This window comes from Kogia breviceps, chromosome 4 (genome assembly GCF_026419965.1).
Source record: "Kogia breviceps isolate mKogBre1 chromosome 4, mKogBre1 haplotype 1, whole genome shotgun sequence".
NCBI classification, from domain to species: domain Eukaryota; kingdom Metazoa; phylum Chordata; class Mammalia; order Artiodactyla; family Physeteridae; genus Kogia; species Kogia breviceps.
The window spans coordinates 161,256,040-161,280,384 of record NC_081313.1 but is presented as its reverse complement, the minus strand read 5'-3'; the positions used below and the strand labels follow the sequence as shown (position 1 = coordinate 161,280,384).

The following is a 24,345-nucleotide window of genomic DNA, read 5'->3' as shown; positions in this document are numbered from 1 at the left end:
TGGTTTACTAAACTGTGGTTGATTTGATGCTGCCAGGCTTGTACTATAAACAGATTAATGGAGTCTGCTCATTGTTTAAGGATATTTTCCTGAAAATGCAGGGAAGAAATTTATTTTTACTTTTAGTGTTAGGAGATATTTTGATTGTCTTGATAAATAAGGAGTATGTGTGTGCATGGGTGTGTTCATTTGAATGATCCTATAAAGTTAACAACTGATTATATTATCACATATTTCCTTCTCACACTATCTGACAGCTTATGGACAAATTTGTGGTCCATTATTAAATGGAATATTTTTCTTCACTACATGTAATTTATATATTAAACTCACATACATCCCTGCTTTACTTGGACCAATATTTTTCTTCATTGTATTCATTATTTTTAAACTTATTTCATGTACTATATCAATTAATATTTGTATGTCAACTTAAATCTAACAAATATTAAAATATAAAAAATTAAATACTAATGAACACTATAAATTTATAATAAATTTTAGACTGATGAAATATTTAGATATAAAAGTGAAACTATAGAAATACAAGAAGCTTTTATGGTATTTAAAAAGTTTCAGAGTACAGAGATCCTTTCTATTGTGTCACAAAAATTAAAAGCAAATTAAGGGCCATCATTAAAAAGTCTATAAATAACAAATGCTGGAGAGGGTGTGGAGAAAAGGGAACCCTAGGACACTGTTGGTGGGAATATAAATTGGTACAGCCACTATGGAGAACAGTATGGAGGTCGCTCAAAAAACTAAAAATAGAGCTACCATATAATCCAGTAATCTCACTCTTGAGCATATATCCAGACAAAACTATAATTTGAAAAGATACATGCACCCTTATGTTCATAGCACACTATTCACAATAGCCAAGACAAAGAAAAAACCTAAATGTCCATTGACAGATGAATAGATAAAGAAGATGTGGTATATACATATACAATGGAATACTGTCAGCCTTAAAAAATATGAAATGATGCCATTTGCAGCAGCATGGACCAAGAGATTATCAGAGTAAGCAAAGTAAGTCAGAAAGAGGAAGACAGTTACCATATGATATCATTTATATGTGGAATCTAAAATATGTCACCAATGAACGTATCTATGAAACAGAAACAGACTCACAGACATAGAGAATAGACTTATGGTTGTCAAGGGGGAGGGAAATGCAGGAAGGTTGGATTGGGAGTTTGGGATTAGCAGATGCAAACTATTATAAACAGAATGGATAAAAAATAAGGTCCTACTGTATAGCACAGGGAACTATATTCAATATCCTGTAATAAACCATAATGGAAAATAATTTTTTTAAAAAAAGCAAATTAAGAAATTATCTCATAGAAGAATAAAAAAATTTCTACATAGGGAAAAAACACCAAATGGAACTCAAGATGAAAGAATGATTTTGTTACTATATAAAATAAACTTTGAAACCAATAGGTTAAAAATAACAACCCAATAGGGAAGTGCGTAAGGGACAGGAGCAAACAGTACACAAAAGTTGAAATACAAATGGCCCTTAAGCATAAGAAAAGGTATTCAACCTCATCCCTCAGGAAAGATGGACATTTAGTACCACAATGTAATACTTTTTTTTTCACCTGTCAATATTGATAGTTATTAAAATGTTGCTAATATGCTGTGTTGACAAGAGCGAAAAAAAGGACTTGCTTTTTTTTTTTTCCAGTATGCGGGCCTCATTGTTGCGGCCTCTCCTGTTGTGGAGCACAGGCTCCGGACGCGCAGGCTCAGCGGCCATGGCTCATGGGCCCACCCGCTCCGCGGCATGTGGGATCTTCCCGGACCGGGGCACGAACCCGTGACCCCTGCATCGGCAGGCGGACTCTCAACCACTGCGCCACCAGGGAAGCCCAAGGACTTGCATGTTGTCCGGGAGAGTGTCAAGTCATCCTCGCTCTGGAGGGTGATCTGGTATTAACTATCAAAATGAGAGAGGTACTATATCCTGGATTTAGCACATCCACTCCAAATATTTACTCTACAGATATTCTCACACATGTGGACATAGCGGTGGACAGGCAAATACATAGACTGAAGCATTACAAAGGGGACCAGTTACATGAAGTATGCCCTCTTCACAGAATGAAATATTGTGCTGTTGTTAAAGGGAAGGAAACAAAATTACATGTTCTGATACAGAAAGGTTTTAATATGCACTATCAAGTATTTTAAAAAGCAATATTCATATAAGTTAGTATAGTATCTTATCTTTTGTATAGCAAGGGGGAAGTAGAGAGAAGTTGTTGAAGGAAAAATCATGTCTATTTGTGAATATATTATTTCTAAAGGAGATATGAGATATAATAGTAGTTGCCTCTGGGGAAGACAGACGAGTGGCTGAGAATTAGGGTAAATGGAGGGTTTTATATATATATATATATGTTTTCTATCTTTTGAATTTTGTATCATTAGCTTATATCACCCATCCTCTCTCCCCCTCTCACCAAAAAAAGAAAAATGAGAATTACTGGTGGAGCAGAAACCAGATGCCAGAATTATCAACCATGGCTATACAATTAAAATCACAAGGACATTAAGCCATAGTATAGTACAGAATATCTGGGTTGGGGCCTGATTTTACATATATATATATATATGCTCATTATTAAACCACAGTACAGAATATCTGAGTTGGGGGTCTGATTTTTACGTGTGTCTGTATGTGTGTGTGTGTGCGTGTGTGTCTGTGTGTGTATATATATATATTTTTTTTCATTCCCTGGTGATTCTAATACGTAAGCTGATCTAAGAGTTGCCAGGCCAGAGTAACCAAAGACTCATTCTTGTAGAAGATGGAATTAACTCTGAACTTGAAAGCTGGGTCAGCCCTACAAAGATGAATATCAACTGACTGAAGTTTAGATTGAACTTATGAGTTGTGAGGCACCCAGCCAGATGAAATAAAAGCAGAGTAAGACAGAAAAAGGAGAGATAGCAGAGTTACATATGGCTGATTATTCTCTGAGCAAAGCAATAAAACACTTGTGATATTTATTACAATCGCTAATGGAAGAATGTGACACATTTGGTGTCATGATAGTTAAGATTAATATCCCATTACTTATTTTATTTTATTTTATTTATTTATTTTTGTGTGTGTGTGTGTGGTACGCGGGCCTCTCACTGTTGTGGCCTCTCCCGTTGCGGAGCACAAGCTCTGGACGCGCAGGCTCAGCGGCCATGGCTCACGGGCCCAGCCGCTCCGCGGCATGTGGGATCTTCCCGGACCGGGGCATGAACCTGTGTCCCCTGCATCGGCAGGCGGACTCTCAACTACTGTGCCACCAGGGAAGCCCCCATTACTTATTTTAAATTATCACTGATAAATTTCAATATGTACATGTATACACCTCTAGGGGCTATTGACTGTATGCTACCATCAAAATGCCTTTTGCAAAATATTGCAGAGATTCTGGCCACTGTCAAAATAACAAAACTTCATCGATATTTTGTCTTACACCAGGACAGATGACACTTTGCCAGGCAGTGGCTACATTTTTCAGCACATATAAAACCAAAGGTGATGGAAAGGTATTGTATATTCTTAAAGTTGCAATCATACATTGAGTGCTTGACATGTTGCATCACTAAATATTTCTGCTGAATCTTAATATGTTCCTTTAGGAAGATCTCATCAGTCAAATTCAAGCCTGTGGATAGATGTTAAAAGTAAAATTTTTTCTCCTTATCCTTAGGTACATGTATGAAGCATTTTCAATTCCCATATTTAAAAAGCTTCTGAAATTTGCCTGTGGCTATGCCCTAGAACACCCAGACAAATTTTTAGGCTAGAAATTCTATGAATCTGTTTACCGTAATTCCCTTCTGTGGGTAAGAAATGGTATTTAAATCATGCCACTGTAAAACTAACTTATGCCTCAATGATAAATTTGAATTCATGAAAAAGTCAAGTTATTTAACTTTATTATATATTCTATGGAGAAGGTGTTTTACAAAATGCTCTGAGTAGAACTTGGAGGTATTATTGTCACATTTGGTGTTTCAAAATATTCACCCATGACACTTGCAGGAAAAATGGTTATCACATGGGAGAATAAAGTAGAATGGTATGCTTTTGAAGTAATGCTTACTGTGTCAAGCTGTGTGGGATTCATCTTGCGAAGAGAAAAGATGGTCTCAAAGGTCAAAGCAGTTTCTATGTGCCTTGAAGTACAGAGGGTACAAGTGGACAGACATAAACTTCAAGGACACTCTGAAACTTTAATATCATAGAATATTGATGAAAATTGCTGAAAATGGGACAGTGCTGGATATAAAAATTGTGCCACACCAGGGAAGCTTCTTTTCAGTAAAGAAGTGAAGACATGGACTTTCAAGGATTAAGAGCTTGTACTGGTTCAGACTCATTCACAGTTTGACACATGGGTGGCCATTAATATTAGTTGAATGAAGTGTTGAGTTAAGGCATCTGTCCATAATGGATAAGGTCTGCCCTAAAATGATCCAGAAAGTATGATAACAGTAATGCATAAGATGGATTTCTCTGTGGGCTCTCCCAGAAGGACAAGTGTCAGAACTGGTGCAAAGCAAAAACTTCCTCTGAAAAAAGTGTTGCTTGTCAAAATTTCTTCTCTTCTGAAGTAGCTGAAGCAAATTTAGCCACTTCATAAGCCCCTTAACTGTAACAAGCCTACAACTTTTATAGCTGTTGCTTACTATTTTGAAGTACTGTCGTTTGTTTTATTTCAACATTTTACTCTTCTTTTAATCTCCAACATTTAAAAAGTGTGTTGTAAACAAAAGGTCTAACATAATTGTCAGGAAAATTTAAGATTATGTTCTGCTCCCACATCTCACTCGCCCCCCTGCCCAAGTGAGTCAAACTGTACTTGTGTAAATTATCAGAAACCCTTTGGAAATGTAGTCCTTTTAGTAATCTTAGTTTAAGATAGATTTGCCACAAGATGATTCATTTTTCACAAAGGTATTTACACCATGAATCTCCTGATCGGTTGGTTTCATTCACCCGAAATAAAGATATGAAAAAAAATACGGGTCACATGTTTCAAAATCAAGAAATATACCTATTTATACATAAAGGCAGACATTACTCCTCTTCTTGTGGTCATCAACCCCATCATAATCCATTTACCTACACCACTTTCAGAAACAGTTTCTTCAAATCACCTGATGATACTAATTCATGAAGTTTTGTGAAACACTAATTTTTGTTACTCCAATTACGTTACATCAATTACATATTTGTACTGGTAAAAAAATAAATAGTAAGTTTTCTATATTTGTCATCTTCCTTGGGAATTCATTTAGGAATGGGCGAGCATGAAAACGCATACCACTAGATGTCACTATAAACAGACCATTTTCTCTGATGCAGATTTATTCTCTTGCATTTCCAGGTTTTTTGGACTGTTTGGGGGGAAATTCTTTCTGGCAATATTGATTCCATCTAAGCCCTCGTTTCTTTAGTCAAAGGTTGTTAACTGCTAAATTTACATCCTTTCTTATGTCCCTTTACAAATCTGCAAAACAGTTTTCTTTAAAGAAAATCACAGTACAGGGATTTCAAAATTGTCACCATTTTATTAATTAGGTGATGGTGTCATGCCAAGTCAATCAGTTTATTATTTTTTAAGAAAGATCTTGTAGTGAGTTTGTGTCTCATTAGAGAACTGGAGGAGCAGACAGATTAACGTGCATATGCTACAACATTAATTAGAGTCAGGTTTTTCACAGGATAGGTAATTGCATTGTGACAATGGCAGCAGCGATTAATTGAGTCTCTTTTAGAAAGCATCTAAGGGGCTTGAGTTGAGGAGAAAGCCCACTATGATGTACCCAAGTTAAATGTAGAAGGGACACAAGAATTATAGGGTTACCAAGTGAAACATATTTTGAAGGTTTTCTAGTTTGTGTAGGCTTCTTGTCCCTTCTTCCATCTGAAGCAGAAATTTCTTCAATGAAACCCCTGAGCAGTGGACTTTAAGAGCACGTAATTTGTGGCTCAGTGGGAGTTTTAAAAATTATATTACAATTTTATATATCTTTGTGCAAATCTACTTGATGCATTCTGGCCAAGAAAGGGATATGCAACTGAACTATAACTATCCAGCAGATTCTACACCACATGATTTTTAAAAATTATGTCCCCTTCAATCAATTTACACCAAGCAATACTTAATTAGGAATATCAGCAATCAACTGCTAAAATGTCCCTAATAATAGACTGGCGGAGTCAGAATAACAAGAGAGATTGAGTAGTCAAACTTCCTTGTTAGCTGACATTTAAAAATTCACATTTTAAAATGACATTTAGTAGATGAGATGATGATGCAAATGAAATCTATATTTAGGGAGGGGTGAAAACAGCATCTAATTTGTAGTGATTATATATTCTGTCCTACCTGTGCAAATTCTGCTCATTTGTCTAGTGTTGTTTAAAATTATTTTTCTTCCTCTCTCTCTCCCTCCTCTCTCTTCCCCTCTCTTCCCCTCTCCTCTCCTCTCCTCTGCTCTCCCTCTTCCTCTCCTCTCCTCTTTTCTCCTTTCTCTGTCTCTCTGCAATGAGAAGGCAAGGACATGGAGAAATCATGTATAGCTATTCAAATAAACATACCAGGTCAGCTACCAGGGGACAGCTGGCCCTAGCTGTCGGTCACATAATGAACAACCTTAGACACAGGACGCAATCAAGCCTTCAAATGTCCCCAAACTCAGACTCCATTTGACTAAAAAGACCTGAAACTAGAACCACTCAGATGAGCCTGATCAATTTGCAGATCCAGGAGAGGTAATAATACATTGTTGTCTTAAGCCAGTAAATATTGGGGTGATGTGTTATGCAACAGTAGATAACTAGAATGGTAGGCAGTTTGTTTTTGAAAGAAAAGAGGGAAAATGGTAAGAAATCCATAGGCAGACAGCTTGCAAGAAGAACTTTGATCTTCTGACTTAATTTTGTTGTTAGCAATACAATCTTTCTCAAATTCTCAGGTGGAACTTGCTTTTTATTAAATGTGAGCTCTGACGTAGGCTTTTATTTCTCATTTGTCATTGCTAACGACTTTACTTTCATTCATTGTCATTTTCAAAAGTTGGTGTGCTTTTATTTCAATTTGAATAGTATTAGATAGACCTATGGCTAATGCAATGTCTGAGCATACGTACAACATACAAAAATAAACTTCGCGTCACGTTGTGTGACTGTGTACGCTGCAGGAGGCTGAGTAGCAAAAGGGTTGCAATTTGCAACTAATTTGTACTAGCACAGTGCCCCACCCCGTCTCTGAGATGCTTATTGTATATTTTTTTAAAATAGCGATTCTCAAACTTGAGAGTGCATCCAAATCACCCAGAGATCTGTTAAAATGCAGATTCTGATCTAGTAGAATTGAGTTTCAATCTGAGATTCTGCATTTCTTATAAGGCTCCTGAAAGAAGAAACAACATGAGTGGCAGGGTTCTAGGATGTGTTAGTTTTCTACATTTTTTTCCCTCCATTCTACATGGTTCTTCATTCTCTATCTCTATATCACATAAAGCTTGGGCAGGGAATGTTCCTTATATGCACTTAAGGAAAAAATATTAAGGAAAGAAGTATCATAATTTTCTTCTAAAGCTTTTGCTCTCCCCTGCCCACAGGCACATGTTTTTCTTTACTCAAGTACTTTCAATTACCTGTTTGCACCAACACTTTCTATGCTAAGATTTATTCTTATCACGATAAGAACCATTTAAAAGTTGTGAACCTGACCCAGAGGGTGGCATTCATCCTGCAGACGTACTGGCCCTAGCACGGTGAACAGGCTCTGACAAATGTTGCTGTTTGGGGATGGCGGGTATTACCTGCATTTGCTGGTTGTTATTGCATACTGAATTCTTCCTCCAAATATATCTCATATTTTTCCCTTCTCTTAATCCTTTCCATTAGCACCCTGGACCGATCTATCATCATCACTCCTCTCCATTCTTAAAAGTAGCCTCCTTACCACTCGGCCTACATCTGCTCTTACTGATTGCAAGTCCCTTGTTCACACTGAAGTTTGGCTTCCAGTTCTCTTAAGATAGAGACAAGTTTTCTTTACATGGCTTACAAGACCCTGAATAATCAGATCTGGGGTCCTCATTTTTCTACGCTTGTTTTCCTTCTCTGGCTCCGTATTTTTAATCACTCACAACAAATACACTCCAGCCATCGGGTCTTCAGCATGAAGTTTTCTCTGCCCAGACCTTACTTCCTCCCGACCCACCCTTCTTCAATTGACAAACTGCTATTGTTCTCCTCCTATCTCAGTTCAAAACTCACTTTCTCAAGGAAGAACAATCTGTATATTAGTGTGGTTTCCTGATCATAAGCTCCATCACGTCACTCTCCTTTCCAGCAATAACGCAGTTTTAACATAATTTTAAATTTACGTGTATCATTCTTTTTCTACTGAAGTGAAGATTCCAGAGATTGTGCCTGGTCTTATACACTATACTACCCCCAGCTCTTTTCATGGTGCCTGGATCAAAAAATAGTGGTTCGATAAATACTTGTTGAAGGAATAAAACATTCTAAGCTACCCATCCAATACACCATTGTCGTCATATTCGTCTTGTTCTGAACCATCCTTCTCTTTTGTTTGACCTGTAATCTTTTATGCTTTATCTCCCATTTTATGAAGAAAGGCAGAAAAAGCCATCAGCCTTTGTATTTAGTGATGTCTCCTTGGTATGTGATCTTGAGGGAAATTCTCCACTTCTCTAATTTTAAAGTCTTTCCAAAATGCCATGTTTAGTTTCACTGGTTGGTTCTGTCTTTGTACAACTACACCATCCTCTTCTACTTCCACTTATCCAGATCCAGGTCTCTAGCTCTTTCTTAAGTCTATCCTTAATTATTCTTCTACAGTTCCAGTTCCAAGACAGACTGTAACCCTTCTTGTAAGAAGAGGCTGATGCCTTTGGTCCTGGCACTGCAAATAATCAGACCAATTTCAGCATTTCCTGGGACTTAACATTAATGGTTTCAAATGGAACACAGAAAAAGAAGATCTCTATCTCCAGGTTGGAAGTTTTTTTGTTTTGTTTTAGAGCAGGAAGTGAATGGACAATAACCAACATTATTGAGAGGTTGGGAACTGAAATGTCAAAAAGTCTAAATTCTCCACGCAGCCCAATGATACCCTATTTCTTTCCTCATTTCTGAGCTGTAGACTGGAAACAATTGGCCAGCAGGATGCTCCTGGTCTAGGGCTTTTCTCTCCATGGGCCTCCCTGGCCAGGCAAAGTCAGAGAAATACTCTTGATCAAGCATTTATAGTTCATGTGAATTTCACCTCAAGCAAAGAAATGAAGCCTGCATTAACCAGCTGAACTCAGGTGTAGCTGAGTACATAGTGGGCTACTTTTTTATGGCTAACAATCCTTTCAAGTTAACACTGCATCGCATCAGGATTGAATCTGGCCTTCACAAACTCTATGCACCTGGCTGTACCTCTCATTCAAATTTTGCATATTTCAGATCTGCTACTCATCTGACAACACGGTAGGCATCATATATTTAAAAGAGCAGCACTTGCAGCTAGAAAAGCAATCACATTCAAGGTCAAGTTGAATTGTGAAAACAGTATTGTGTGAAGGAGTTAAGTTGATATTGTCCCAATGCCTGCCAAAAGTGTTCTTATTTTGAGAAAAAATTATTTGGGTCACTCTTTTTTGAGCTCTAAATCTATTATCAAAATTTCAAAAAGGAAAAATAAAGACATGCAAAACATCAGAAGTGCACTTTTATTTTTTTAAATTTTTATTGGAGTATAACTGCTTTACAGTGTTGTGTTAGTTTCTGCTGTATAGCAAAGTGAATCGCTATATGTATACATATATCTCTATATCCCCTCGCTCTTGCACCTCCCTATCCCACCCCTCTAGGTGGTCGCAAAGCACTTTAATAAGAGATTTCCATTTTGAAGAATATAGAACAAAATACTCACCTCTCTCTGTCCCTCTCTCTGTCTCTGTCTCTCTCTCTCTCGTCTGAATAGTTATAGCCAAAACAAGAGAGTATAGCAAGTCATCCAGTAAAAAGTATTTTTAAAAATCAGGGACTATAAACTTGATTTCCTTTACTATATCTTTTGTCTCTCAATTCCTGATGTCAGCCATGGAAGTATATAAAGATGTTTGCAAAAGAATGTGGCTGTGAATATTCTACATACTTCATACTCTCTAAAACACATAACAAACACAAATTCACATAAATTAATAAATATATTAATTATATATTATAAATAAACTTAATCATACTGTTGTAGAGATTCCAAATCTAAGCCAGGAATACTAAGCATAATGAATTGTGTCCCAAAATGTCCTAACATATAAAAGTGTACTCTTTTAGATACAACATATTAATATGGATGATGATATAATGTTAAGACATAATTCAAAATGGACAAAGGCAGATTCTTTTTTTTTTTTTTTTTTTTTTTTTTGTTGTTGTTGTTGAACTAACAGTGGGCTCTGGTCCCAAAATATAAACCTCAAATATGAATTTTAGGTGATTTTTGAAAAGAAAAATATCTTATGTTGAGTAGAACAGAATGATAAAATTGAGATAATATGTATGAACACTTAGAAAAATGCATAATAAAAATTTAGAAGAAGGATATATATATATATTAATGTTGTCAACCTAAACTTAGAGTAATTAGGTCTTAGTTTCATACTTTAATCTTAGAAGGTTCTCAGCTGTGATAATAAAGATGGCGAAGAAAACAAATGAAGAATGTTGAAAGGAAATGGGAGTATTTCAGTGAAAGAAGCCAAAATGAAGAAAGATAGCTGAACAGCAGAGTAGAGGGCTGCTGCTACATCTGTCCTGATGTATTCGGCAATACCTAACTAACCCAGAGCCTTGAGTTTTAATGGTCATTCAAGGACAAGAGACAGGGGTCTTGGTCTAGGTGAGGATGTGTTGTGGTCTTTAACAAAAACAAACAAAACAAAAACAACAGTAAAACAACAATAACTGTGCTAGCCAAAGGAGGCACTAAGGGAAATTTCCTGCCTTGACCTTGGCTTTGGGTGGAAAAAGAAGGATTTCCCCTTCAAATTCTCTGTTAAGCCTTTACTGGCAAGGTTTGCTGTTACAATTCTTCACTTGCATTTCTTTTCTTTTTTTTTTTTTTCTGAGTTAGTAGCTTTCTCTAATCTAGAGAATGCACTACCTATAAATGAACTACATGATTCACACAACACATCCCACCACATAAGGGATCACATAGCATATTAAATGATTAAACAGGGAGAAAAGAGAACAGGCAGGGCTAATAAAGGCCATATAAAAGGTCAAATCAGTGAGTCTGAACTCAAAAACTACACTATCACAGTGCCAGGCCAGTTGGGAAGGTGGAGTGAAATGTTAACAGATGGCCAGTAACTCTCACTGTAAGTAGTTTTACAAAATAAGAATCAATAGATACACAGCATTTATGTGGCCTTTTTTTTTTTTTTTTTTTTTTGCGGGATGCAGGCCTCTCACTGCTGTGGCCTCTCCCGTTGTGGAGCACAGGCTCCGGACACGCAGGCTCAGCGGCCATGGCTCACAGGCTTAGCCGCTCCGCGGCATGAGGGATGTTCCCGGACCGGGGCACGAACCCACATTCCCTGCGTCGGCAGGCGGACTCTCAACCACTGTGCCACCAGGGAAGCCCTATGTGGACATTTTAACACAGTAATCCTGAATTCCTCTGTCTGTTTTGCCATGATCAAAATGGATGCAGTAAAATGTAAAATCATTATCCTCTTTTTTTTTAACCATGAAATCTGTACAACAGATAAACCTAACCATTATCTTCTTATCCTTACCCAGCCCTGACTATAATCATATATAACAGGGCTTCCCTGGTGGCGCAGTGGTTGAGAGTCTGCCTGCCTATACAGGGAACATGGGTTCGTGCCCCGGTCCGGGAGGATCCCACGTGCCGCGGAGCGGCTGGGCCCGTGAGCCACGGCCACTGAGCCTGTGCGTCCAGAGCCTGTGCTCCGCAACGGGAGAGGCCACAACAGTGAGAGGCCTGTGTACCAAAAAAAAAACAAACAAACAAAAAAAAAATCATATATAACTGTGAATGCTTACTATTGACATTATTAATGCAAGCTGACATAGATACTAATAAAAAGATTGAATATTTTTATTATAATTTTATTATGTGCCAGTGGCTACTTATTCAAATTTTCATCCACAATCAAAAAAACAAACAAAAAAAGTTTAACCAGTATATTTGGCCTTGTGCCATGAAACATTTTTATCTACATTTCAGATAGAGATAAAGGAAGTATGCTTATCACATTTTCAGGTGACCTCAGTCTGGAAGGGTAAGTTAATATGACAGTTGACAGAATCAAGATGCTGAAACAGCCCAACAAGTAAGAATGATGGTGAAAAATCAACAGGATAAAAATTTATAGGAATAACTCTAAACGTTATGATTATGTTTAAAAAGCAGAGACAAATATCACAAGAAAGTACAGTCAGAGAAGTCTAGCCTAACATCAGTTTACTATTTAACTTGCCAATTTTACTTGACTATACTCAATGACTTAACAATTTTAATGATGAATTTTAAAGTTCCTGGTTCATAAATTATTAGAAGATGGAATGTAGGCCAGCAGTAGTTATTCCACACCCTCTCACTTCTCCAGTCTCTATTCACCTCCCTTATTGTTAATTGTCTTTTGATTTATCTTTGCAAAACCCCTCCTCCCTCAACCATTACTATCAACCATTACTATGGTTTAGATAGAGTTGAAACCACCCTCAGTTCCAGGCTCATGCCAGTCAGAATAACCTGTTATCTAGACAGTAACTAGTTCATGTACAGACAAAATATTCTAAATAGGCTGATGCAATGCGACATGACTATATATCTGTTGAGGTTTTCTATGAGGAAAACTTTTCACTTTCTCATTTGTAGCTTTCTATTATCAGAAGAAATTTCTTCTTTTTTCATGCAAGATACAAGGTGAGAATGTGAAACCTGGACTCTTCCATGAGAGGGAAAGCCTAGACAAGCAGAGCTGATGGTGCACAGTATAGAGTGTGGTGGAGAAGCCAACACCAGTGTGTGCTCTGTCAGAGCAGAGAGAAGCCAGATCTCAGCTTACTACACTTTTTCACTTGTCAGCTACAGACATCAATTAATTACCTTTATTTTTAAGCCAGAGTGAGTTAAGTTTTCCATCACGTACAACCCAAGAGACAGACTGTGTCTTAATAACTTGTCTACTTACCAGAAGCAAGCACATAGTAGGTACTCAGTAGACTTTTGTTTATGAATTAGGTTAAAACTGACCTAATGACAAATCTAACAAAAGCTTAAGTTAAATGTATGTATCAATAAATGTACAGAAATACAGTAAAGAAATAGCCTCATGGCATCACTGAGACAATTACATGGTATGAATTATGAAAATTATACAGGTTAAACATTTCTGGCAATATGGCAGATGGAAATAGGACAAATCCTCCTGTTGAAAACAACTAACATTACTGAATAAATTATTCTTAAATTAATTAAGTGAATCTGTAACAAGATTCATTGGCAACAATGTAAGGTATACACAAGTGAGGGACTGAGTGATGACAGGAACATAGAAAAGTAAGCAGATAGTTTGCCTTGAGGTATTTACTAAACTCACAAGTTAGTTCTCAGAGATGTATGCAATTTAAGGCACATAAATTTACAGACAAAACTAGGAATGAACAAGTAAGTAAACCTATTAGAAATAATCCACCATAGATCTTAGATGCTCCCTCCATAAATAGTTACATGCACAACATAAATATGCAACATAAAAGAAAGAACACTTTTTGACATACTGATTACTAGTGAATAAAAATATTTAAGAATGGCTTTAAATTTAGTAACCCTGATTAAATAATTTATCTATTCCTTTTTTTAAAACATCATTATTGGAGGATAATTGCTTTACAATGTTGTGTTAGTTTCTGCTGTATAACAAAGTGAATCAGCTATATGTATACATATATCCCCATATCCCCTCCCTCTTGGGTCTCCCTCCCACCTTCCCCATCCCACCCCTCTAGATGGTCACAAAGCATCCAGCTGATCTCCCTGTGCTATGCGGCTGCTTCCCACTGTCTATTTTACATTTGGCAGTGTATATATGTCAATGCCACTCTCTCACTTCGTCCCAGCTTACCCGTTCCCCTCCCTATGTCCTCAAGTCCATACTCTATGTCTGAGTCTTTATTCCTATCTTGCCCCTAGGTTCATCAAAACCATTTTTTTTTTAGAGTCCATATATATGTGTTAGTATATGGTATTTGTTTTTCTCTTTCTGACCTACTTCACTCTGTATGACAGACTCTAGGCCCATCCACCTTGCTACAAATAACTCAATTTCGTTTCTTTTTATGGCTGAGTAATATTCCATTGTATATATGTGCCATATCTTCTTTATCCATTCATCTGTCAATGGACACTTAGGTTGCTTCCACATCCTGGCTATTGTGAATAGTGCTGCAAAGAACATTGTGGTACATGTCTCTTTTTGAATTATGGCTTTCTCAGGGTCTATGCACAGTAGTGGGATTGTTGGGTCACATGGTAGTTCTATTTTCAGTTTTTTAAGGAACCGCCATACTGTTCTCCAGAGTGGCTGTATCAATTTACATGCCCACCAACAGTGCAAGAGGGTTCCCTTTTCTCCACACCCTTTCCAGCATTTATTGTTTGCAGGTTTTTGATGATGGCCAATCTGAACAGTGTGAGAGGATACCTCATTGTAGTTTTGATTTGCACTTCTCTCATGATTAGTGATGTTGAGCATCCTTTCATGTGTTTTTTGGCAATATCTTCTTTGGAGAAATGTCTATTTAGGTCTTCTGCCCATTTTTGGATTGCGTTGTTTGTTTTTTTGATATTGAGCTGCATAAGCTGCTTGTATATTTTGGAGATTAATCCTTTGTCAGTTGCTTAATTTGCAAATATTTTCTCCCATTCTGAGGGTTGTCTTTTCAACTTGTTTATGGTTTCCCTTGCTGTGCAAAAGCTTTTCAGTTTCATTTTCATTAGGTCCCATTGGCTTATTTTTGTTTTTATTTCATTTCTGTAGGAGGTGGGTCAAAAAGGATCTTGCTGTGATTGATGTCATAGAGTGTTCTGCCTATGTTTTCCTCTAAGAGTTTTATAGTATCTGGCCTTAAATTTAGGCCTTTAATCCATTCTGAATTTATTTTTCTATATGGTATTAGGAAGTATTCTAATTTCATTCTTTAATATGTAGCTGTCCAGTTTTCCCAGCACCACTTATTGAAGGGGCTGTCTTTTCTCCATTGTATATTCTTGCCTCCTTTATCATAGATTAGGTGACCACAGGTAGTGGGTTTATCTCTGGGCTTTCTATCCTGTTCCATTGAGCTATATTTCTTTTTTTCTGCTAGTACCATACTGTCTTGATTACTATAGCTTTGTAGTATAGTCTGAAGTCAGGGAGCCTGATTCCTCCAGCTCCGTTTTTCTTTCTCAAGATTGCTTTAGGTATTCAGGGTCTTTTGAGTTTCCATACCAATTGTGAAATTTTTTGTTCTAGATCTGTGAAAAATGTCAGTGGTAGTTTGATAGGGATTGCATTGAATCTGTAGATTGTTTTGGGTAGTATAGTGATTTTCACAATGTTGATACTTCCAATCCAAGAACATGGTTTATCTCTCCATCTGTATCATTTTAATTTGTTTTATCACTGTCTTATAGTTTTCTGCATACAGGTTTTTAGTCTCCTTAGGTAGGTTTATTCCTAGGTATTTTATTCTTTTTGTAGCAATGGTAAATGGGAATGCTTCCTTAATTTCTCTTTCAGATTTTTTGTCAGTACTGTAGAGGAATGCAAGAGATTTCTGTGCATTAATTTTGTATCCTGCTACTTTACCAAATTCATTTATTAGTTCTACTAGTTTTCTGGTAGCATCTTTAGGATTTTCTATGTATTGTAACATGTCATCTGCAAAGAGTGACAGTTTTACTTCTTTTCCAATTTGGATTCCTTTTATTTTTTTTCATCTCTGATTGCTGTGGCTAAAACTTCCCAAACTATGTTGAATAATAGTGCTGAGAGTGGGCATCCTTGTCTTGTTCCTGATCTTACTGGAAATGGTTTCAGTTTGTCACCATTGAGAACAATGCTGGCTGTGGGTCTGTTATATATGGCCTTTATTATATTGAGGTAGGTTCCCTCTCTGCCTATTTTCTGGAAAATTTTTATCATAAATGGGTGTTAAATTCTGTCAAAAGCTTTTTCTGCATCTACTGAGATGATCATGTGTTTTTATTCTTCAATTTGTTAATATGGTGTATCACACTGATTTGCGTATATTGAAGAATCCTTGCATCCCTGGGATAAACCCCACTTCATCATGGTGTATGATCCTTTTAATGTGCTGTTGGATTGTCTGCTAGTATTTTGTTGACGATTTTTGCATCTATGTTCATTAGTGATATTGGCCTGTACGTTTTTTAGTGACATCTTTGTCTGGTTTTGGTATCAGGGTGACAGTGGTCTCATAGAATGAGCTTGGGTGTATTCCTCCCTCAGCTATATTTTGGAAGAGTCTGAGAAGGATACGTTTTAGCTCTTCTCTAAATGTTTGATAGAATTCCCCTGTGAAGACATCTGGTCCTGGGCTTTTGTTTGTTGGAAGATTTTTAATCACGGTTTCAATTTTAGTGCTTGTGATTGGTCTGTTCATATTTTCTATTTCTTCCTGGTTCAGTCTTGGAAGGCTGTGCTTTTCTAAGAATCTGTCCATTTCTTCCAGGTTGTCCATTTTATCGGCATAGTGTTGCTTGTAGTAATCTCTCATGATCCTTTGTATTTCTGCAGTGTCAGTTGTTGCTTCTCCTTTTTCATTCTAATTCTATTGATTTCAGTCTTCTCCCTTTTTTTCTTGATGAGCCTGGCTAATGGTTCATCAATTTTGTTTAGCTTCTGAAAGAACCAGCTCTTAGTTTTATTGAACTTTGTTTTTGTTTCCTTCATTTCTGCTTCATTTATTTCTGATCTGATCTTTATGATTTCTTTCCCTCTGCTAACTTTGGATTTTTTTTTGTTCGTTTTTCTCTAATTGCTTTATGTGTAAGGTTAGGTTGTTTATTTGAGATGTTTCTTATTTCTTAAGGTAGGATTGTATTTCTATAAACTTCCCTCTTAGAACTGCTTTTGCTGCATCCCATAGGTTTTGGGTCATCATGTTTTCATTGTCATTTGTTTCTCGGTATTTTTTCATTTCCTCTTTGATTTCTTCAGTGATCTCTTGGTTAATTAGTATTGTTTAGCCTCCATGTGTTTGTAATTTTTACATTTTTATTCTTCCTGTAATTGATATCTAGTCTCATAGTGTTGTGGGCAGAAAAGATACTTGATACGATTTCAATTTTCTCAAATTTACCAAAGCTTGATTTGTGACCCTAGATATGATCTATCCTGGAGAGTGTTCCATGAGCACTTGAGAAGAAAGTGTATTCTGTTCTTTTTGGATGAAATGTCCCATAAATATCAATTAAGTCCATCTTGTCTAATGTGTCATTTAAAGCTTGTGTTTCCTTATTTATTTTCATTTTGGATGATCTGTCCATTGGTGAAAGTGGGGTGTTAAAGTCCCCTACTATGACTGTCTTACTGTCGATTTCCCTTTTTATGGCTATTAGCATTTGCCTTATGTACTGAGGTGCTCCTACGTTGGGTGCATAAATATTTGCAATTGTTATATCTTCTTGGATTGATCCCTTGATCATTATGTAGTGTCTGTCTCTTGTAATAGTTTTTATTTTAAAACCTATTTTGTTTGATATGAGAATTGTTACTCCAGCTTTCTTTTGATTTCCTTTTGAATGGAATATCTTTTTCCATCTCCTCACTTTGTCTGTATGTGTCCCTAGATCTGAAGTGGGTCTCTTGTAGACAGCATATATACAGGTGGTGTTTCTGTATCCATTCAGCCAGTCTATAGCTTTAGGTTGGAGCATTTAATCCATTTACATTTAAGGTAATTATTGATATGTATGTTCCTATTATTATTTTCTTAATTGTTTGGGGTTTGTTATTGTAGATCTTTTCCTTCTCTTCTGTTTCCTGCCTAGAGAAGCTCCTTTAGCATTTGTTGTAAAGCTGGTTTGGTGGTGCTGAACTCTCTCTCAGCTTTTGCTTGTCTGTAAAGTTTTTAATTTCTCCTTTGAATCTGAATGAGATCCTCCTGGGTAGAGTAATCTTGGTTGTAGATTTCTCCCTTTCATCACTTTAAATATGTCTGGCCACTCCCTTCTGGCTTGCAGAGTTTGTGTTGAAAGGCCAGCTGTTAACCTTATGAGGATTCCCTTGTATGTTATTTGTTGTTTTCCCTTGAGGCTTTTAATATCTTTTTGTTTGAATTTAATTTTTGATAGTTTGATTAATATGTGTCTTAGCATTTTTATCCTTGGATTTATCGTGTATGGCACTCTCTGCACTTCCTGGACCTGACTGACTATTTCCTTTCCCATGTTAGGGAAGTTTTCAACTATAATCTCTTCAAATATTTTCTCAGTCCCTTTCTTTTTTCTCTTCGTCTTCTGCGATGCCTATAATTCGAATGTTGATGCATTTAATGTTGTCCCAGAGGTCTCTGAGACTGTCCTCAATTCTTTTCATTCTTTTTTTTTTTATTAAGATCTGCAGTAGTTATTCCCACTCTTTTATCTTCCAGGTCACTCATCCGTTCTTCTGTCTTAATTTTTCTGCTATTGATTCCTTCTGGAGGATTTTTAATTTCATTTATTATGTTGTTCATCATTGTTTGTTTGCTCTTTAGTTCTTCTAGGTCCTTGTTAAAGTTTCTTGTATTTTCATTGTTCTATTTCCAAGATTTTGGATCATCTTTACTATCATTACTCCAAATTCTTTTTCAGGTAGACTGCCTATTTCCTGTTCATTTGTTTGTCTGGTGGGTTTTTGCCTTGCTCCTTCATCTGCTGCATATTTCTTTGCCTTCTCATTTTACTTAACATACTGTATTTGGGGTCTCCTTTTCACAGGCTTCAGGTTCGTAGTTCCCATTGTTTTTGGTGTCTGCCCCCAGTGGGTTAGGTTGGTTCAGTGGGTTGTGTAGGGTTCCTGGTGCAGGGGACAGATGCCTATGCTCTGGTGGGTAGGGCTGGATCTTGTCTTTCTGGTGGGCAGGGCCACAACTGGCGGCATGTTGTGGGGTGTCTGTGAACTATGATTTTAGGCAGCATCTCTGCTAATTGGTGGTGTTGTGTTACTGTCCTGCTAATTGTTTGGCATGGGGCATCCAGGACTGGAGCTTCCTGTCCATTGGGTAGAGCTGGGACTTAGTACTGAGACAGAGATCTCTCTGGGAGAGCTCTCGCCAATTGATATTACATGGTACCAGGAGGTCTCTTGTGGCCCAATGTCCTGCACACTGCTCTTCCTCCTCGAAGGCTCAGGCCTGACACCAGGCCGAAGCACCAAGACCCTGTCAGCCACACGGCCAGGTATGTTTGTATTTTCTTGCCTTTTGGTAAGTCTGAGGTCTTCTGCCAGCATTCAGTAGGTGTTCTGTAGGAGGTGCTCCACATGTAGATGTATTTTTGATGTATTTGTGGAGAGGAAGGTGATCTCTATGTCTTATGCCTCTGCCATCTTGAAGGTCCCCCTGCAATAGGAGACTCCTCTGAAGACGCCAACCTCCACAAGAGCTAGAGGTGCAGAGGCATTTTTTTCAGAGGTTTTGCAACTTGCTGGAATGGTAGAAAGGGAGAAAAAGAGAAGATTCTCTAGGGTAAGGGAGGAGCAGTAAGACCCACAACTGCAACTGCCATCACTTGCAGGACTGCATTATCTATTGATTCTTTTGGGCACTTGAGATAAGCAGTCATCTGAAGACAATTCCAGTTTTCTTTCTTCCTTTATAATTCTTTTATAATTTATTTTATTTCATGCATTACTGTCTGGCTAGGACATTCAGTAAAATGTTGAATGCAAGTGCTGAGATCAGGCACTCAACTTTTCCTTATGTTTAAAGATATTCTTACTGTATTAAAATAATAAAACAGAGTTATAACTAAGGAATTTTTTTTAAAAAGGGGGGACAAAATAGAATCATAAAAAATACTGAGTTAATCCATAAAAGGCTGAAAGGAGAAAAAAGGAACAAAAAACCAGTGGCACTAACAGAAAATAAATAGTATGATGATACATTTTAAACTAAACTTGTCAATAATTACATTAAAAATAGTCTAGATATCACCAATTAAAAAGCACTGATTATCAAATTGGAAAAGAAAACAAAATCCACCTATATGCTACCTACAAGTAACATGCCTTAAATATAAAAACAAGTACACTAAAAGTAAAAGAAAAGAAAACAACATACCATGCCAATACTAATCAAAAATAACCTGGAATTGCTATAGCAGTATCAGACAAGACAATTTCAGATCACGTAATGTTACCAGGGATATAAGAAGTTGTTTATAAGAATGATAAATGATTGATTAATCAGGAGGATGTAACAATCCTTATTTCTTATGCCCCTAATACCAGAGTTTCAAAATACATGGAGCATAAACTAATAAAAACTTCAGGGATACATTTATAATAAGAATGAAAGATTTCCATATTCCAACAACTGATACAAAAGGTAGACAGAAAAATCAATAAGGTTGTAGAAAATTTAAACAACAAAATCAACCAACGTTTTATAATTGACATTATAGAACACTCTGCCCAACAACAGCAGAATACACATTCTTCTGAAGTGCACACCAAACATTTACCAATATAACCATATTTGGGGCCATAAAACAAGTCTCATTAAACTTGAAATGATTTTAGGTATACAGAGTTTGTTCTCTGACCATAATGATGTGAAATTAGAAACTAAAAACAGAAAGATCTCTGGAAAGAAGTTCGAACATTTGGAAACTAGGTAACACACCCTAAAAATAATCCATGAACCAAAAAATAATTCAAAAGGAAAAGTAGTATTTTGTAATGAGTAAAAATGAAAATATAACTTATTAAAATATAACTTATTTAAACAAGTTTATTAAATTAAAATTATTTATTAAAATAAATATAACTTATTAAACTTTGCCTTGTCGGATGTTGACAAAGCAAAACTTAGGGGAAAATTTATAGTGTTAAACACCTATGTTAGAAAAGAAAGTCAAATCAATGACCTCAGCATCCACCATAAGAAACTAAAAAAAAAAAAATAGGAAATGAAACCCAACTTAGAATAGACATTGATTATATAAAATACTGAGAAACTAAAAAAAAACAAAGAAACCAAAAGCTGATTATTTGAGAAGATTAATAAAATGATCCATCCTTTCTCCAGACCAACCAGGAAAAAAGGGTGAGCTGACACAAATTCGCAATCTCAGGAATGAGAGAAGTGGCATTACTACAGATTTTACAAGAAATTAAAAACATAACAAGGAGTATTATGAAAAATGTTATGCCAAAAAAGTCCATGCTTAGATGGAAAGGAAAAAATCTTTAAAAGACACAAACTACCAAAGTCCACTTAAGAAGAAATATAGAATCTGAATAATCCTACATCTCTTAAATAAATTCAAGTTGTAGTTAATAACCTTTCCACAAAGACAACACTAAGTCTCAATGTCTTCACAGGTGATTTCCATGAAGCATTTAAAAGGGAAAAAATCCACTTCTACACAAACTTTTCTTGAATACTGTAAGGAAGGGAATACTTCCTAACTCATTCTTTAAGGCTAGCATTATCTCAATACAAAATCTGATAAAAAATATATAAAGAGAGTAAACTATGTACCAATATTCCTCTTAAACATAAGTGCAAAAAAAAATTTAACATAATTTTAGCAAGTCTAGCAATATATAAACAGGAATACAAATCATAACCAAACAGGGTTTATCCTAGGAATGCAAGGCTGGTTTAAACATTCAAAAAGTAATATAAATCACCATATTAACAAACTGAAAAAAGGAAAACATATGATCATTTCAATAAATATAGAAAAAGCCTTTGAGAAAATCCACTGTCCATTCCTGATAAAAATTCTCAGCAAACCAGGAACAGAAGGGAATTTTTTCAACCTGATAAAGGTCATCTATAGAAAACCTACAGCTGACATCATACTTAAGGCTGAAACACTGTAAGTCTTTCCTGTCAGGTAAGAAATAAGGTAAAGATATCCACTTCACAGTTCCTATTTAACATTCAACCTGAACCGGGGGTTCTAGCCAGATAAATTAAGCACGGAAAAAAAAAAAAAAAAAGCATGCAAATTGGATACTAATTTATTAGTGCTGATAATTAAAAACAAACACACAACCAACAACAACAAAAACAACACCTGTATAGCTTTTGTAGTTTTAAAGTATGTAGGATGATTATATAAATTATTATATTGAAATATGTTTGAATTCATGGTGAGTTCTCTAGAGCATTCTCTAGAAAATATAGAAAATGATTTAGTTAACCTGTGATGATTTCCCCTGAAAGAGAATGCCATTGAGGAAACAAATTAAAACATTATTTCTTCAAGCTACAATTATAATCCTAACTGTAACTCTTACCAGATTCCTGAATTTGGACAAGTTTCTTAAAATCTGAGCTACCTAATGCCATTTTATAATCCAAATTTTGTTTTAAGAATTCAATGAGAAAAAATAGATCTAAACTAACCAGACCCCTAACCAGGGGTCTGGTGAGAAGCATAAGCCTGAAGGCAGTATAGAGTCTAGTAGATTCCAAATGGGAAAAATATGGAGGTATCGTATTTGAAAAGAGGCTAAAGCAATAATTTTGCCAGAAGATTGAATTAGGACCATGGAAAGAGGGATGGAAATGCAAAGCAAGTATTTAAATGCTAAAGAAGAGATACAGGATAATTCAACATTATTTTTCTGCATCACTTTCTGCAAGTAATAAAACAACTCAATGATTTTCAGGAGATTAAAAAAAAGTTTGGTTCTTAAATTTAGGAAACAAAGGATATAATTTCTGACATTTTAAAACTTTAATATGAAAATGGATAATTCCTACTGAAAAGCTTTTCTGTTGCTTAAGTTTAAGTTGCAGACTTCTATCACTATTTTATTTCTTTCCACCTTTTCTAAGTTCCAGAGACAATGGTATTTAAAGAACTTGAAGAACTAAGTCTATTTGAGTGACAGGAAAGATGAAATAATAAAATTAACAGGTAAGTCTTCAAGTACCTAAAGTACTAATCCTGTTAGTTATATAAGTATTCTTTGATTCTTAGTCTTATAGCAGCATGAATCCAAATAATCCCAGTGGGCACTTTTGTGGTGCTCAACAAAAGTTTTTTTCATATCTCATTTGGTGGCAAAACCTGTCCTGACATGAACTTAACTTTTCACAAATTCTAAACTTGAACCAATGAGATATGATATATCAATTTCATTAAACACATTCACTTTGATTGTTCATACATTTCACAGGAGATACAGTAATGTTTTTTACTACAGAGCACTACTCTAGATTTTGCTGTGGATATAACATATAATAATATACAGAAATGTAATAACCTTTATAAAAATATATAATTTCTGAAATCCAATGCACTTAATGATTTGTGAATCTGTAATGTATCATCTTAACACTATGTCTACACAGCTTAAAATACTTGTACATAAATTGATATCCTGATTTATATTATAAATAGTGTATAACTTTTTAATACTCTCTCAAAGACATCCTTACTCTATAAGAGTAAAACCAGTCTTCTAAATCATGACAACGAAGTACAATGGAACAGTTTGCTGGATTTACTTATTTACAGTGCTTTTAAATATCTAAAAAAATTCTCATTCATGTAGAACTGAAATATTTGCTTTCCATATGGATATGAAATATTTTATATGAAATAGAAATGCTGCAAATTTTAATCCTATACAAGGGGCTAAAATCTTATATGTTTATAGCTGCCAGACAGGTAACAAAAATGAGTGAAGCTGGATAGACAGGCTAGATGTATCCTCTGGATAGCACTGTCCAATAAAGGTATAATATTTTATAAGTCAAGTGGCATTTGCAAACCATTCATAGAATTTTTAATTTTATAGTAATCATATTAATAAAATAAAAACAAAATGAATGAAATTAATTTTAATAGTATAATTTATATAATTCATTATATCAAAATATTTTATTTCAACATATAATCAATTAAAAAGTTGTTAAAGAAATGTTATAAATTCTTTTTCACTAAGTATTCAAAACTCAGTGTATATTTCAACTTATAGCTCATATTTTATTTGGACTAGCTACATTTGAAGAGTTCA

General features: G+C 35.7%; 1 protein-coding gene across 1 annotated transcript in view; it reads right to left on the bottom strand.

Moving 5' to 3' along the window:
• The window catches only part of TENM2 (teneurin transmembrane protein 2), a 3,844,234-nt gene that overhangs the window by 3,000,891 nt on the left and 818,998 nt on the right, over positions 1–24,345 (bottom strand). The gene's annotated exons all lie outside the window — the stretch shown is intronic.